This window comes from Macaca thibetana, chromosome 2 (genome assembly GCF_024542745.1).
Source record: "Macaca thibetana thibetana isolate TM-01 chromosome 2, ASM2454274v1, whole genome shotgun sequence".
Classification (NCBI taxonomy): Eukaryota; Metazoa; Chordata; class Mammalia; order Primates; family Cercopithecidae; genus Macaca; species Macaca thibetana.
The window spans coordinates 73567169-73585725 of record NC_065579.1 but is presented as its reverse complement, the minus strand read 5'-3'; the positions used below and the strand labels follow the sequence as shown (position 1 = coordinate 73585725).

General features: G+C 41.7%; 1 long non-coding RNA gene across 1 annotated transcript; it reads left to right on the top strand.

Moving 5' to 3' along the window:
• The first annotated feature begins 2391 nt into the window (after window positions 1-2391).
• Window positions 2392-12416, top strand: LOC126947530 (uncharacterized). Its single transcript, XR_007723117.1, has 4 exons — window positions 2392-2583; window positions 9968-10132; window positions 11595-11690; window positions 11936-12416. It is a non-coding gene; the product is annotated as an uncharacterized LOC126947530 (long non-coding RNA).
• Window positions 12417-18557: the final 6141 nt, after the last annotated feature.

Genomic DNA, 18557 nt, shown 5'->3' with positions numbered 1-18557 from the left:
GGAGGCGGAGGTTGCAGTGAGCCGAGATCGCACCACTGCACTCCAGTCTGGGCGACAAGAGTGAGATTCTGTCTCAAAAAAAAAGAAAAAAAAAGAAGAGGAAAATGAGACCCAGGAAGGAGAGATATCTTGCTAGTGACAAGGCTGGGATAAGGTAGCTCTGAGCAGCCAGGCTGCCCTGTCAATGCCTCTCTCCAGGCAGATCTGGGAGGCTGGATTTATCTTCAGATACTTTCAACATCCCCAAGTGCCTGCCACTCTCCCACCATTTCCTAAGCCCATGTCAACAACTTCCCTGAAGTCCTTCTGTCTGGAGATGATGTGTACTTGGGTCCGCACACTAGACTCCTCCTGAGGGGAACTCTGTCTCAGGGGCTGGTGGAGGAACTGTGGCAGACAGAGACCTTGGTTGCTCCCCACTGTCCATTCTTTCCTTCTTCTGTAATAAAGTCATGTGCTGCAATGACGTTCTGGTTAACAATGGACCACATCTACAACAGTGGCCTCACAAGGTTAGAATGGAGCTGAGAAATTCCTATCACCTAGTGATATCTTGATGATCCTGACCCTGTGTAGGCCTGCATCTTCGTTTTTAAGAAAAAAAGTTTAAAAGGTAAATAAATACATTTTCAAAATGGGAAAAATAAGCTTATAGAATAAAAATAGAAGAAAATATTTTTGTACAGCTGCAACGTATTTGTGTTTTAAGGCGTTATTATTACAAAAGAGTCAAAAAGTTTTTAAAAATGTAAAGTTTACAAAGTAAAAAAGTTACAGTAAGCCAAGATTCACTTATTATTGAAGAAAGAACTTAAAAAATAAATTTAGTGTAGCCTAAATGTAGTGTTTATGAAGTCTGTGGTAGTGGACAGTAATATCCTAGGCCTTTTCATGCACTCACCCACAGCAGCTTCCAGCCCTGCAAGCTCCGTTCATAGTAGATGCTCTGTACGGGTATAGCATTTTAATTTTTTATATTGTATTTTTACTGTGCCTTTTCTATGTTGAGAGACATAAATTCTTACCATTGTCTGCAGTATTCAGTACAGTTGCCTACAGTATTCAGTACAGTCACAGGCTGTACAAGGAGCAATAGGCTATACCGTACAACTTAGGTGTGTAGTAGGCTCTACCATCTAAGTTTGTGTAAGTACACTCCATGTTCACAAAATGAAATTGCCTAAAGACGCATTTCTCAGAATGTATCCCTGCCATTAAGGGACAGTAATAGAACTGAGCTAAGCCCAGAGCTTCTTGGAACAAAGACTATCTTTCCCTGCCTCCTTGTAGCAAAATGCATCAACAGTGGATGCATTTTTTCCTAGAAATCCAGAGTCCAGTAGTACTTCCGAGGCAGCTTCTCCTCTCCCAACATCCCTGATCCGTCAGTTGTTTACGGGACACTGCTAACTGCCTCCTCAAATCCATTCTCGCCTTCTTAACTTCTAAGAGAACCCAGATTTTGTTCAGGGAGGCAATGTGCCAAGCTAAGATGCCCACCTTCGCAGAGGTCATCGCAGGGGTGATCACATGACATGGTTCTGGCCAATGAGATGTAGGAGGAAATGGTCACATGACACAATTCTGGCCATTGAGCTATAGGAGGATTTCAGCTGGCAAGTCCTGGGAAGGTTTTTGCTTTCCTGTTGCAAGTACCACCCCTTTTCTCAGCCTCATGTTTCCTTCCTGCTTTGAGATTGCTGTGAGGTTACCCTGAGGCAGGAGGTGGAGCAGTAGTCTTAGACTCTGGGGCAACCCACAATAAAGGTGGAGCCACACCCACCCTCTGTCTAGCTCCGGATGTCTTACTACCTGAGAAAAGCAACCCCCTTACTTAAGTTCAGGGTTTGTTCTGTGGAACTGAATATAATCCCACTAGATATACTATTCTTCCCAAAGAAAAGCCTTGTCAACTAAAAATAAAATCCTAAGCCCCCCACCGACTGAAATAAACCTTTCTTGGCCAAGGGGACCCCAGAAAAACCTTAAACTGAGTTCCTGGCCATGACAAGATGGGAGGTCAACCACATCTCGTTATACCCCTCTCTTTTATGGTTTAGACACAACTGACCAGCATTAATGTTAAAATAGAGATCATAAGGCTGACAGAATAGACTCTTTGTGGCAATAAGATACCAAATTATAAACAGGACATAGGTCTATGTTCTAACTATATTATGTGAAAGGAAAATATCTTGGGACCCCCAGATCACTAAGCTAAAGGGAAAAGTCCAGCTGGGAACTGCTTAGGGCAAACCTGCCTCCCATTCTATTCAGAGTCACCCATTAGTTATTGGCTAGTATAAATGGAAGAGGCTAATCAGAAACTCAAAAGAATGCAATCATTTGTTTATTCTCTACCTATGACCAGGAAGCCTCCTCCCTGCTTCAAGTTGTCCTGCCTTTCCAGACTGAACCAAAGTTCATCTTGCATGTGTTGATTGATGTCGTCTCATGTCTTCCTAAAAGGTATTGTAGCAGGACCAGCTGCAGACAAAACTCCTCAGACACCGAGTTAAAGAAGAAAGGAATTTTGGCCGGGGACATCGGCAAGACTCCTGTCTCAAGAGCCCAGCTCCCTGAGTGAGCAATCCCTGTCCCCTTTAAGGGCTTACAGCTCTAATGGGGTGCGCGTGAGAGGGTCGTGATCAATTGAGCAAGCAGGGGGTATGTGACTGGGGGCTGCGTGCACTGGTAGTTAGATCAAAACAAAACAGGATAGGGATTTTCACAGTGCATTTCTATACAATGTCTGTAATCTATAGATAACATAACCAACTGGGTCAGGGGTCAGTCTAACTACCAGGCCCAGGGTACGGCGCCAAGCTGTCTGCCTGTGGATTTAATTTCTGCATTTTAGTTTTTACTTCTTCTTTCTTTGGAGGCGGAAATTGGGCATAAGACAAAATGAGGGGTGGTCACCTCCCTTAGTATAAAACCAAACTGTGCTCTGACCCCCTAGGGCACATGTGGTGAGGACCTCCTGAGTCTGTGTCATGGGCACGCATCCTCAATCTTGGCAAAGTAAGCTTTCTAAATTAACTGAGACCTGTCTCAGATTTTTGGGGTTCACAATTATAAGGGTTTTCTTTTTCTGTAGCAGCTAACAAGCACTGACCTTGAGATAAGCAATATTAAAACAATTTGCAGCTCCCTCAGATGCTAATTGACCCTTAGCTCCTGTCCCATCAGCCATAAAACCACAACTTTGACTGGACAAGAGACTGATTTCAGTAACTTTCTCTTGATAAGACCATTGACCATGGACTGGTTCTGGCTGGTTTACAGAAGTCGTGCTCTTTTTTGTATCCTGAAAAGATGTGTGTGTCCGAATTGTAATACATTTAAGTGTTAAGTCTCCACTTCAGAGTGAACATATGTTGTATGTATGTTTGTTCAGTATGCATGCATCGGGACTACCATGAATATTCATAGCTCCTCCTGTAACCTGTTGAATATGTATGTGTAGCCAACTCTTTCAGCATAAAGCTCCTACCCTAATCCCTCCTTCAAAGTGCCTGTCTCTGGTCTTGGCAGGAGGCATGCTTCCCAGCCTGCACGATGGTCACCTTGAAGGCTGTAATCCTTAAAAAAAAAAAAAAAAAAAAAAAAAAAAGAGTCTACTTCTTTTCTAAATTTATAAATTGTGTGATTTTTTTTCAGTTAACAAACTTAAAAGTCAATCTAGCCAACCTTACTTAATACAGGGCATTATAGCAGGAAAAGGGTGTGTTTCGGCATAAGACAACTCAAGCTCAAGTTTCAGACCTTCCGTTTATACTAGCCAATGACTAATGGGCAAGTTTGTGGAATTAAGGTATGTATTCTAAAATTAGACGTTGTAGAAACAAGAAATAAAGCCTGGCATTTGGCAAGTGATTAATAAAGAATCATTGAGATAATTCTTATCTACCAGTTTCCAGCCTCCACCAAATTGTTCCCTGACCTATTTGTAGGTTCTGAATCTCATATTCATGTCCTGGTTTCACCTCTTAGCCAAATCTTTTTGCCTATTCAGATCTTAGATGCTTCATCACAGCAAACTCAATCTAAAAGTTTCGTTAAAAACCACTATTTGACTCGCATCTTGTTTCTGCGTTTCCTAAACTATATCTGCTCTATCAAAAATGTTTCAAAGGAAAAGAATAGAAGTACATGCTTTGTTATGTCTAGTAATGAATTATTATTGGTATGCTAGTTTCAGAGGTATAGGTGCGTATTTCTATTTGGCTCATAACTCTTGTTTTTTTGTTTTGGTTTGGTTTGGTTTGATTGGGTTTTTTTTGAGATGGAGTCTCGTTTTGTCACCCAGGATGGAGTGCAGTGGCATGATCTTGGCTCACTGCAACCTCTGCTTCCCGGGTTCAAGCGATTCTCCTGCCTCAGCCTCCCAATAAGCTGGGATTACAGGTGCCCACCGCCATGCCCAGCTAATTTTTTTGTATTTTTAGTAAAGATGGGGTTTCGCCATGTTGGCCAGGCTGGTCTTGAACTCCTCACCTCAGGTGATCCACCTGCCTCAGGTATGAGCTGCTGTGCCTGGCTCCTCATAGTTCTTTTTGAAATAAGAAACTTTAATGTCAATGCTTCTAGGTTTGTATTTTTAATTGCCAAACAAGATATTTTAATGCTCCAGAAACATGCTTTTGTTGAAGTTGAGTAACATTAAAAATTAATATTATTCACTTGGCTTTTTAATTTAAAAGTTAACCCATGCTTTCAATCACTACAGAAGCTTTTAAGTAATAAAAAAAATGGATGTATCATAATATATTTAACCTGTCTTCTATTATTGGATATTTAGGTTATGTCTAGCTTATCTCAATTATAAACAACATCTCTTGAACATGTTTGTCTCTGCACTTTTGCCTCTTCATGTAATCTAGCCACTTATCCCCACTCCACTGTTTTCCCCCCGGGTCCAAGTCACCATCCATCTCTTGGCTGAATAACTGGAATAGCCTCCTAAATGCCTTCTGTGTTCGCCTTGCCCTTCTTCAACCCATTTGCAAATGCAGCACATTTTAATATGTTAATATTTCTCTCTTTTCTCTCTGCTTAAAGCCTTTCAATGTGACTGGGCTCAGTAGCTCAAACTTGTAATCTCAGCACTTTGGGAGGCTGAGGAGGGTGGATCACTTGAGCCCAGGAGTTCAAGAAGAGCAACATGGCGAAACCCTGTCTCTACAAAAAATACAAAAATTAGCTGGGTAAAGTGGTACATGCCTGTAGACTCAGCTACTTGGGAAGCTGAGGTGGGAGGATTGCTTGAACCCAGGAGGTTGAGGCTGCAGTGAGCCATGAGTGTGTCACTGCACTCCAGCCTGGGTGACAGAATGAGACTCTGTCTCAACAACAATAGCATTAAAAATGAATGGCTTCCCACTTATTCAAAGTTAAAAACCAAAGTCCTTATAATGGCCAACAAAGCTACACCGTCTACCCCCAGTGCCATTATTCTCTGAACCATCTCCTTCCATACTCCAATCTTCACTCTTCTCCAGCCACACTAATTTCCTTGGCAATTGTTCTAATATGGTCAGTAGGCTTTTGCCTTAGGGCCTTTGCACTTGCTGTTTCTTCTTTTTGGAATTCTCTTCTTTCAAATATGATGTTACTTAATCCCCAACCTCCATGAGTCTTCCCTGACCACTGATCTCAAATTAAAAAGTGCCTCATACCTCCTAGATCCCTTCCTGGCTTTCTCCTTCCAAATAGCACTTCTCATCTTCTAACATCCTGTCTCTTATGTTTTACTTTCCTCACTGTCTGTCTGCCCTCCACTCTTCCATCCAGAATGTGAGCCTCATGAAGGTAGGAATTTTTGCTTGTTTTGCTTATTGCAGGTTGTCCAGCCTGTAGCACAGTGTTTAATACGTACTTGTTGAACAGATTAAAATGACTTTAAATATGTAAGATAATATCCTTTAGAAGTAGAATTTCTGGGTCACCAAGATTCATGTTTAATATTTTAATTGATAGAAATTGCCCTTTCAAAGGTTGGGACAACATTCCTACCAACTGTGTATAAGCATCCATACACTTAATACTTTGACCACATACATCTTTCTTAATTTTTTTTTAAAGATGGGATCTCACTGTATTGGCCAGGCTGGTCTCAAACTCCTAGCCTCAAGCAATTCTCTCACCTCAGCATCCATAAATGCTGGGCTTACAGGCATGAACCACTGTGCCTGGCCTCTTTCTTAAATTTCATTTGAGTGTTTTATCAGTCAGAGTCTTAATGACAAACAACAGTATCCACAGAAAAACAGAATCTGCAGAAAAATTCTTTTTAACAAGGAAGCTCACAGAATCTCTGGAAGAAAGAGAGAGCCAGGCTTGCCTCTGCAGAGGGGAGCAATGTTGAGCCATGCTTTGGTGGTTGCTCCAGTGAAGGCGATGTTATGCCCAGACCGTTTGTTCCCCAAAGAAGACCACCAGAGTCCAGAGTCAAAGCCAAGCGGCAAGGATCTTTACTACAAGTTCGAACTTGGTCCCTCCATTCCACAGCATACAAGAGGGCCTCGAACAATGCGAGTGCTTGCCCTTTATAGCCCGATGTAAACAGGATATGCAGAGTTACAGGGAACAAGGTAATTCTCTCGGTTACAGCATTACAATTGGTTAACATTATACATTTAGCATTCCTTATCGGAGATCTCCCAGGTGATGTTTTTCTGAAGTTTGAAAGAAATATGGAGGAATATGATTGTGCTGGGCTCAGGAAGTTGGGAGATATATGGGGGATGTGCCTCATTCCTTTCAGCCCCACTGTTAGTGACTGTTGGCCCAAAGGCCTGGCATGCCGTCCTAGACTACCTGATTGTGTTTACATTGACAATGTTGACCGTGCAACTCATTCTGCTCTGCAGTTTATAATTATAAACTATGGTTTACCTCAGTTTTGTCAAGGGAGTTCAAACCAGAGCAACTCCATCTTGAATAGGGGCTGGGTAAAATGAGGCTGAGACCACTGGGCTGCATTCCCACGAGATCAGGCATTCATAGTCACAGGTTGAGACAGGAAGTCACAAGATACAAGTAGTAACAACCTGTATCTCAACAGGATAACAGGATGCGGTAAAGAAGATGGCCAAAACCCACCAAAACCAAGATGGTGATGAAAGCGACATCTGATCATCCCCACTGCTCATTATACATAAATTATAATACATTTGCCTGCTAAAAGACACTCCCAACAGTGCCATGACAGTTTACAAATGCCATGGCAATGTCCAGAAGCTACCCCATATGGTCTGAAAGGGGGAGGGACCCTCAGTTTCGGGAATTGCCTGCCCCTTTCCTGGAAAGCTCGTGAATAATCCACCACTTGTTCGGCATATAATCAGGAGATAACCATAAAAATAGCCAGCCAGCAGCCCTTAGGGCTGCTCTGTCTATGGAATAGCCATTGTTTTGTTTCTTTACTTCTCCAGTAAACTTGCTTTCTCTTTACTCTGTGGACTAACCCCAAATTCTTTCTTCATGAGATCCGGGAACCCTTTAGGATTCTGGATCAGGACCCCTTTCCGGTAACCTCTTGATATTTAAATGGAGTCAGTAATCACTAACAATCCATTAAAGCAAAGTCTTTTCCATCCTTGAATTCTTTATCTTGAACTGTCTCTTGATTGTCTAGATTTTGCAAGTAACTTTTCCAAAAAGGGTTGATCAGTGCCATATTTCCTGAGTACTGTTTTTCTCATATCTATCTATATTATATATTATTCTATTATAATCTAATATATTGTTCTTCCATATTATGGATAACCACTATCTTTTCTTTTATCTCTGCCCTCTATGTTTTCTTAACCCTATCTTCCGTGTCATGGATTCTTTTTTCAGCATATCTATGCTTCTTACTGCTTCTATTGTGATTTTTCATTTCCAAAATAACTTTAATGTTATGTATCATTTTTTTCCTTACTGAAGCCAGTTACTTCATCTTCCTCTCTGATCTCTCATATTTCCTCCTGAAGCTCTTTGGCAAAGAGCCTTTTTTTTTTTTTTTTTGAGACAGGGTCTTGCTCTGTTGCCTAGGCTGGAGTGCAGGGACGTGATCTCGGCTCACTGCAACCTCCACCTCCCAGGTTCAAGCTATTCTCCTGCCTTAGCCTCCTGAGTAGCTGAGATTACAGGCATGTGCCACCACACCCAGATAATTTTTTTGTGTGTTTTTAGTAGAGACAGGGTTTCACCATGTTGGCCAGGCTGGTTTTGAACTCCTGACTTCAAGTGATCCACCCGCCTCAGCCGCCCAAGGTGTTGGGGTTACAGTGTGAGCCACCGCTCATAGCCCCTTTGGCAAAGATTTTATGGGTTCCTTTTAAATTCTTTGAGAGTGAAATCTTTTTCTTAAATATTCTTCTGTATCTGTCACTTTTTAAAATTGTACTATGCATACAACTTAAATTGCATTTTTTTTCTGTGTTTAACTCCTATCTACATGCAAACAATTGTATCTGGTTCTTTTGCTCTTTTGTTGAAAAACAGTTTGGAGAGGGTTAGTTTATTGAGCTGGAGTGGCTGACAACTTCAGAATGAAAATGTTGCCTTAGAACACTCTCCCCAAGTTATGTTGTCTTTTTTATTTTTAGTGGGACGATTTCTTTCCAGTTGAGCAAGCTGCCCAGGTAGGATATTGTTGTAGACAACTATAAAGATTCCTAGATAATAGGCCAGGTGCGGTGGCTCACGCCTGTAATCCCAGCACTTTGGGAGGCCAAGGCAGGTAGATAGCTTGAGGTCAGGAGTTTGAGACCAGCTTGGCCAACATAGTGAAACCCTGTTTCTACTAAAAATACAAAAAATGGCTGGGCATGGTGGCTCACGCCTGTAATCCTAGCACTTTGGGAGTCCGAGGCAGGTGGATCACAAGGTCAGGAGATCAAGACCATTCTGGCTAACACGGTGAAACACCATCTCTGCTAAAAATGCAAAAAATTAGCCAGGCGTGGTGGCGGACGCCTGTAGTCCCAGCTACTCGGGAGGCTGAGGCAGGAGAATGGCGTGAACCCAGGAGGCAGAGCTTGCAGTGAGCCGAGATCATGCCACTGCACTCCAGCGTGGGCAACAGAGTGAGACTCCGTCTCAAAAAAAATACAAAAATTAGCTGGGCGTCATGGCTCATGTCTGTAATCCCAGCCACTTGGGAGGCTGAGGCAGGAGAATCGCTTGAACCTAGGAGGCAGAGGTTGCAGTGAGCCAAGATCGTGCCATTGTACTCCGGCCTGTGCAACAAGAGTGAACTGTCGCAAAAAAAAAAAAAAAAAAAAAAAAAAGTCCTAGATGAGAGATGTTTTGTCTAGGGATTTTATGTTTAACTCTGCTTAACGGGCTTGTCAGCACCAGCAAAGCCAGTTTTGATTTCTTCTCTCTTCTTACTCCTGTCTCCAAGCACCTTTGTTAAGTTAGAATCCAGAGCACAGAGAAAAATTACTGATGAATTCAATTGTATCATCAGCCCCACCTTCCTCATCCTCAGTTCTCATTTTCCTGTGGGTCTCCCCACAATTCTGTTGCTGTTGGGTTTGTTTTGTTTTTGTTTTGAATAGTGATCATTTATGAAAGGTTAACATGGGCCAAGCATGGTTCTAACATGTTTTACATGTATTTCTCATTCAGTCCTGAAAACTATCCCAGAATTTATGATGCTCATTTTTATAGATGAGGAACGTGAGGCACAGAGAAACTGAATAACTTGCTCAAGTCACACAGCTTGTAAATAGCAGAACCAGGTATTGAGTGTCTAGAGCCACTGTGTCTAGAGTTTACAACTTATTGTAACCTCTCAGGAACTGCTAACATGCTTTCTACTCACTATAACCTTGCTCAAGATCTGGAAAGCCACATATCATCATAGTCTGGGGTTTGGAGGTTGCATTAATAGTTATTTCCTTTTTTTGTAGAAGCACTTGTCTAACTTTTTTTTTTTTTTTTTTTTTTTTTTTTTTTTTTTTTTGAGACGGAGTCTCGCTCTGTCGTCCATGCCGAAGTGCACTGGTGCGATCTCGGCTCACTGCAACCTCCACCTCCCGGGTTCAAGCAATTCTCCTGCCTCAGCCTCCTGGCTAACTTTTTAATTATTGTTGTTGGTCTTCTTTTGTTGGAGATTTCATGGAGAAGCCCAGTATGTATGCACTGTACTTCAACTTTTGCCAGAAACCTTTAGTAGCATTATTTTCGGGTAAATTGCAAAATGGCTGTTTACTCCTGTCGATGAAAAGAGTCAAACTCTGTAAAATATTCTAAGAGATTTATTCTGAGCCAAATATGAGTGGCTGTGGCCTGCGACACAGGTCTCAGGAGGTCCTGAGAACATGTGCCTAAAGTGGTGGAGGTACAGCCTGGTTTTATATATTTTAGGGAAGTATGAGCATCAATAGAATACATTTAAGAAACACATTGGTTTGGTTTGGAAAATTGGGACAATTCAAAGCGGTGGGGCTTCCAGGCTGTGGGTAAATTGAAACATTTTCTGGTTGACAGTTGGTTGAGTTTATCTGAAGACCTGGGATCAATAGAAAAGAAATGCTTAGGTTAAGATAAAGGGTTGTGGAGACCGACTTAGCAGACTACAGAGAGAGCAGGTTGTAAACTGTTTCATATTGGACCTAAAAGGGTACCTGGCTCTCAGTTGATTATCTCCTGGATCTGGAAAACAAAGAAGGAAAACAAAGGAGAAAGGGGATTCTCTACAGAATGTGGATTTTTCCCATAAGGGATGGCTTTTCAGGGCCATTTCAAGATATGGCAGAGAAACATGTTTTGGGGTAAAATATTTTGATTTTCTTCCTTGTCATGCCAGAGTCAGATTGGAAAGTAAGTCACAATATACAGGGTTAAATAAATCCCATCTGATGAGAATTTATGGTTTGTAGGGCATGACTCCCCAAGCCCCTTAGATAGGAATTTGGACAAGAGAAAAATCAGAGTTTAGTCCTCTCTCTCTTATCCTAGGCCCTTTAGGGCTGTTCTGTTCAATATGGTAGCCACTAATCACAAACTAGTATATTTAACTTATATCACATATGGCTACTAAGCCCTTAAAATATTAAGCCCGTCCAGACTGTAATATGCTGTAACTGCAAAATGTACACTGCATTTAAAAGACTTATTACATAAGAAAGAATATAAAGTATCTCAATAATAATTTTTATGTTGATAGTACTGGAATAATATTTTTAATATATTAGGTTAAATAAAATGTACTGTTACAGTTAATTTCACTTGTTTCTTCTTACTTTTCAAATGTGGCAACTAGAAAAGGTAAAATTACATATCTGGTTCACATTAAACAATGCTGCTCTAGGGTTTCTTTTCATCCAGCAATGGCTTAGTTAAGACAGAGGAGGCAATATGGATCCACAAAAAAGTGTATGTGAAGCAGGGTGAAGAGTACATGGGGGTTGATTATACTACGTGGTCTATTTTTGCATATGATGGAAATTTCCCTTAATTAAAAGTTAAAAACAAACTCCCAAATATGCATAATTAATACAGAATTTTTTTGTCATGGTTTAAGTTCCAAGCATGTAACTCATCTGAACAATTTATCTGTTTTAAAATATAACGAATTTCCTCTTGGCTAGATCCCATCTGTAGGAGGTAAGCCGACAAGGTGTACTGCACAAGAAGAAAACAATGCAGAGCTTTCAGTTTGGCCAAGAAGACAGGCTAGGTTCAAGGTAGGCAGTAGCTTCACACCTTGAGAATTTCTAGCTTATTTCTCTCTATAGGAAATATTTGGTACAAAGTCCACATTCAATGGGTAGTGCCTTGGGCCCATAGGAACCCAGCCTTATCAGTAACAGGTTTCACAACATCTGCTGTTTTCCTATGAAAGTGTACACACATAACTATGAAACCAGGTCATGAAGTGGGAAGCACTGATTAATTAAAAAGTGTCCTTTGTTTTATTTTTTTCTTGCAGCAGTACTTGAAGATTGCTTGTTAACCCCAGCATAGAGGGTAAGAGTATACCCTCGGGGTCAGACTCCCTGGTTTAACTCCTGGGTAACTTAGAAAGTGTTGCCTACATTTTCAACGTGTTGGTAGATTTTTTTCCATCTGTGAAATAGGAAGCATAAGATAAGTCTCAAAGGGTGTTGTAAGAATTCAATGAAATCATATGTGAAAAATGCTTTCACCATACTTGGCCGAAAAGAAGGACTCAGTATTTAGCTGTTGTTTTATGGCAAATTTTTGCTTATTTCTAGTTGTTTGACACGTTATAGATTTCCTAGCTAATGAAATATTCTGCCTTCTACATATAGTATGAGAAATGATCAATTTTTGAATCATTAAATGGCTCTCTTTATTTCTAGATGCAACTCCTGAGGGCAGGATCTGTGTAGTTAAATAAAAATTACAGGGGGCTATCGTTTTGGACTAAGTTTCTGCACTAGGCTCCAACAGACCAGACTAAAAATCAGAATAGAGTTACCTTTGATAAAGTTCCACATCACCAAATCCAAACTAGGTTGTTGTCTGACCTTCTGAGAAATCAGGAGAGAGAGATAACAGCCAGTTTCTCATACAGGCCTGGTTAAATCTCTGCTTTAACCTTTGTACAACAGAAGTAGCCTGAAGTAACCTAATATTAACTAATCAGTTATTTTTCGAATTATTCTGGCTTCCTGCCCCACCTTACAAGAAAAGTGGCTTTGAAAGGATCAATGCAATTTTCATTCTTTGCTTGTGCTTTCTTCCACCCTTCTTTGTCTATAAAGCCAACGTCATCTGCTCAGCTCATCGGAACACTTACTCTATTTTATGGAATGGAGTGTTGCCCAATTACAGAATCTCACATAAAGTCAATTGAGATATTTAAACTAAGTTTGTTGTAATTTTTGTCATTTGACGGTGTATTATTTATCTTTGAACCTTCAGTGTCTAGCATAATATGCAGCTCAGAATCTTTTTAAAAAGTCATGTTGACTGTAACAAAATACACCTAAAATTAAAGCCCTGGGCATTGTTCTTGCGGTTATAAAAGGTTTAAGACACTGGTCTCAGTATGTAAGCAATTTATAATGTGAAATGCATGTGGCTTTTGTATTTACCTTTCTTGGGGACGTCATTCAACAAATATTTATTAGGTGCCTCCTATAAAGAAGGTGTGGAGCTGTGTACTGGGTGCCTCAGCGGGGTACAAAACAGACATGGTTCCTATGCCATAAAGCTCATTTTTAACAGGGTCGGCAGCTTTACATGACTAACTACAAAATTATGTATTAATAATTTCAGGAGAAGCAGAAGGCGCCAAGAGAGCAAGCAAGGGGACACCTAGCCTGAGCCGGGGGCCTCTTGAGAAGGTGATATTCAGAGGGATAACAAAGACATGAGCAGCTAAAGTCCAGCAAACAGGGTGAAAGAAGATGATAACAGGCTTTCTGGGCTTTGAAAGCAGCCTGAAGGCCGCAGGAACAGAAAGAAGCAACATGAATGGTGAAGGAACTGAGGGAAGGCTGGCTTGCCTAGGTCTGGATCTGGGGAATAGCAAGCTAGAATCCGTAGTTGGAGAAGTCAGCAGAGATCAAGGACCTGGCAAGCCATGTGAAGGATTTTGAATTTTATTCTGAATCCATGAAAAGACTCCCCTTCCAAAAGCGATGGCTTCTGGAATTTGCTTCCAATAATCCAAGAACACTGGAGAGAGTAGGTGGGGTATATGTGAAGCAAAATTGGTCATTCATTGATAATTGAATGAAGCTGGGTGATGAATACATGGATATTCATTATATTCTCAATTTTTGTGAATGTTTTAAATTTTTCATAATTAAAAAAAGGAAAAAAATCCCTCCACCTACAGTGAAGAGAAAGGACTGTAGAGGGGTGAGAACAGACTAGGAGGGGCCAGCCTTTGCTGTAGACCAGGTGAGAGAGAAGATGGAGTTTTGAACTAAGGTGGCAGCAGGATCTAAGGGAAGTGAGTAGATTCTGGTGATGCTGGGAGCTTGAATAGATAGAACTTGGTGATTAGATGTGAGGGACAGGAAGTGGGAGATGAAGCTCTCATGTGAACAAGTGATGTGCCAAGGGGCGGATTTTGGTATAGCCTTTTTTTTGGAGACAGTGTCTTGCTCTGTCGCCCAGGCTGGAGTGCAGTGGCACAATCTCAGCTCACTACAGCCTCCACCTCCTGGGTTCAAGTGATTCATTCTCCTGCCTCAGCCTCCTGAATAGTTGGGATTACAGGTGTGCACCATGCCCGGCTAATTTTTGGATGTTTAGTAGAGGTGGGGTTTCACTATGTTGGCCAGGCTGGTCTTGAACTCCTCACCTCAGGTGATCCATCTGCTTTGGCCTCCCAACGTGCTGGGATTACAGGCGTGAGCCACCACGCCCGGCTGAGCCTGGTATAGTCTTAACACTTCCTCCCACTAACTCCATCTATCTACCATCTAAGGTTTAATTTAATTCAGCAAACATTTTTGGATTCTTACTGTGTGCTAAGCACTGTTTGGGAGATGTGGGGGGGGGGGGCGGAAAAGAGGAACATGCAATTATAAATACACTAAGCTGTCATTAGTTGTCTGTGATGGGAGAGGCATTTTATATACATTACCCATAACCCTCACAGCATCCATGCAAAGTAGATATTATTTTATATTTTATAGATGAGGAAACGAGTTTGGGGAGGTTATGGAACCTGCCTGAGGACTGAGATGGAAGTCAAGTCCAATTTTTGGCTCTAATGCTTGTTGTCTTTCCCCTACACAAGTACTGAAAATGCAGATAAAGAAGTTTCAAAGAAAATTCTATCCATTTCAGTTGTTTTTCTCAGATTCGTACTGAGGCTGAAAACCATAGTTTCATGATCCCAAGCTAATGCTAATATGCTACCTGGAAGTTAATACATGAAAATCTGAGATGGGTCAAGCCAATTCACCATTTCCATCATAAAGAGCCACAGTTATCTCTTAATCAAGTTAAACTATCTTTCCCCATATGGTATGTTTAACCCTTTAAGTCCAATTACTGGAATGAAGTTTGAGAGTTTCATGTGTTCTTCTCTGAGGACAGGACTATTATTGCTCCAAGGCTAGCCACAGGCAAGATATCTAGCACTTTCTCTTCCCTGCTGTGATTCAAGTGGTTGTAGAAGAGAACTGCTTTGTCAAATATTTATATTCCTGCACTTATTTATTTTAAAAATATAGGCAAATATTTAGACAGTAAAATATATTCAAATGATAAGTTTATGTCAATTACATAGGTAAAATGTAGTGACCTAAGATAAAATGTAGTGATGAAATTTTCCTCCTTAACTTTAAAATTTTTAATTTTATTTTTTTTATTTACTTATTTTTTTTGAGATGGAGTCTCACTCTGTTGCCCAGGTTGGGGTGCAGTGGCATGATTTCGGCTCACTGCAAACTCCACCTCCCAGGTTCAGGTGATTCTCGTGCCTCAGCCTACCAAGTAGCTGGCACTACAGGCATGAGCCACCATGCCCGGCTTATTTTTGTATTTTTAGTAGAGACAGGTTTTCACTGTGTTGGTCAGGCTGGTCTCGAACTCCTGACCTCAGGTGATCCACCCGCCTCGGCCTCCCAAAGTGTTGGGATTACAGGTGTGAGCCACCGTGCCCAGCCAACTTTTTTTTATTATGGAAAATTTTAAACATGCAAAGAAAAAAAAAAAAACTAGAATAGTATAATAAACCCCTGTGTTCCATTACCCAGCTTCAACAATTATTAACTCATGGTCAGTCTTGTTTCATCAATACCCCACCCACTCCCTCCTACACATTCTGTTCTGAAGCAAATCCCTGACATCATATCATTTCATCCGTAAATATTTCAATATGTACTTCTAAAAGATAAGACTCTTTAGGGACCAAGTGTTTTGTCAAGCATTTCCTGAAACTGATCTGTGGGAAATTTGCCAAAAAAAAGTGGCTCAAATGTTTTGCAGAAAGCTGCACTTCCTGCAGGGGTGGGGAGTGAGGTTGGAGGTGATGGTCAAGTCCACCAGTGACAGCCTTTGGGTGAGGGTATGACTGGTCTTCACAGTGTCAGTACCCACTTAGAGAAAGTCAATCCTGTCCATACTTTGGACTTCAAATCCTGGACCACGCTCTTTGTTGTTAGCTTTCTCCCACCTTTTGTACCTGCAGTATTTGCAATGTCCTTTCCCAAAGGTTAGCTCATTTTAATTAAGACCAGTAACGGGGCCATCAAGGAAATGTACTGACTGTAAATACCTTGAGGGTAGAGTCTGGATACATAATTGTATCCCTATAGTACCTTGCATAGCACTTAGCCCATAGTAGGTGCCAGATGAGGTTGTCCAATAAAGGCAGTGAGGAAAGAAGGAAGGTATAACTAATTGAAAGAATGCCAGAGTTTTAGAAATGGTTAAATGTGACAATAAGTAAGACAGCAAGAAAAATAACATCTATGAAGAGGCAGAGGCCAAATAATGCTTCCCCTCCCAAAGATGTACGCTTTTGAATACCCAGAACCTATGAATATGTTACCTTACCTGGCAAAAGGATTTGTGCAGATGTAAAAAAGTGAAGAATCTTGAGATGGGGAGATATCCTGGATTATCCAGATGAGGTCACTGTAATGGCGGGAGTCCTTATAAGTGAAAGAGAGAGGCAGGAGAGTCTGAGGAGATGTGAGGATGGAAGCAGAAGCTGGATTGACGCTTGTACTGGTTTTGAAGATGGAGGACGGGGGCCATGAGCCAGAGGAGGTGGCAGCCTCTAGCATCTGGAAAAGGAAAGGAAACAGATTCTCCACTAGAGCCTCCAGAAATAGACCTGGCTGACACCTTGATTTTAGCCCTGTGAGATGTATTTTAGCCTTCTGACCTCCAGAACTAGAAGATGATAAATTTGTGTTGTTTTAAGCCACAAGTAGAAATTTGTCACAGCAGCCATAGGAAACTGACCTAGAGAATTTAGACAATCTTGCCTTAGTTTTTTTTTTGCGAGATACATGATGAAGCCATTACAAACCAAGGCATAGCAGACTCTATGGGAAGTGGCCAGGTGCAGTGGCTCATGCCTGTAATCCCAGCACTTTGAGAGATCAAGGCGGGCAGATCGCCTGAGGTCAGGAGCTCGAGACCAGTCTGGCCAACATAGTGAAACCCTGTCTCTACTGAAAATACAAATATTAACTGGGCGTGGTGATAGGTGCCTGTGATCCCAGTTACTCGGAAGCCTGAGGCAGGAGAATTGCTTAAACCCGGGAGACAGAGGTTGAGGTGAGCCGAGATCGTGCCACTGCACTCCAGCCTAGGCAACAGGGTGAGAATCTTGTCTTTTTTTTTTTTCCTTTTTGAGATGGAGTTTCGCTCTTGTGGCCCAGGCTGGAGTGCAATGGCGCGATCTCGGCTCACCACAACCTTCGCTGCCCGGGTTCAAGTAATTCTCCTTCCTCAGCCTCCCAAGTAGCTGGGATCATAGGCATGCGCCACAATGCCTGGCTAATTTTGTATTTTTAGTAGAAACAGGGTTTCTCCATGTTGGTCAGGCTGGTCTTGAACTCCCAGCCTCAGGTAATCTGCCTGCCTCGGCCTCCCAAAGTGCTGGGATTACAGGCATGAGCCACACCCGGCCCGAGAGTCCATCTCAAAAAAAAAAAAAAAAAAAAAAAAAAGCAGACTCTATATGAGTTTAGAATACGTTCCTAAGGCAATCCTGTTGTCTCTATACTTGACACTGAACTATCAAGACATATGATACTGTGGCACGTGACAGAACTATCAAGGGATCGGGAGGGGTTGGGGTAGTTTAATACAGAGATTCAATTCAAATGATGCACCAGAACTTGGCTTCTCTCAGTCTCTCTTCTCTGTCCTTCTTCATATTGGCTTCATTCTCAGGCTTCACGTGGCGGTAGCCTATCTGGGCTTATAGCTTCCACACAGGTTCTGGAATTTACTATGATTAGACTCATTTGGGATTGACTTAAATAAGGAGTGACATTTGAGCTGGAACTTAAAGGAAGAATGAGATTTGTGAATGGTTGCCCAGAAATAGTCTGGGCAAAGCCATAAGGATATGTGAGAGCTTGGAATGTTTGGGGAAGTCCAAAATTCTAACTCATCAGAGGTATGTGTGGTGGGCATTGGAGGAGGTGAATAGTGAAGTGGCCAATTTTTATCCAGAATTTTAGATGGCATCCCTACCCAACCTACATAATTTTGGCGAACATCATTCCTCCTACTCTACCTACTTATGCTAAGGAATGACGTAGATTGCTAGAAAACAACTACCAGAAGCTAGATGAGAGACGTGGAACAGTTCCTTCCCTCCCAGCCCTCGGGAGAAGCCAGCTCTGCTGATGTCTCAATCTCACACTTCCAACTTCCAGAGCTGTGAGACAATACCTTTCTGTGGTGTAAGCCGCCTAGTCTGTTTTACTTTGCGGTAGCAGTCTTAGCAAACCAGTGTGGAAGGGAGAGCACGGATAAAGGATGTGTTATCAATCAAGTCACCAGTGTGAGCAAATAGATCCTAATCCCCCTGGAGAACTCTGCAGACAGTGTAGACTGTACAACTCAAAATTATCCTGCCAGACAGACCCCAACAG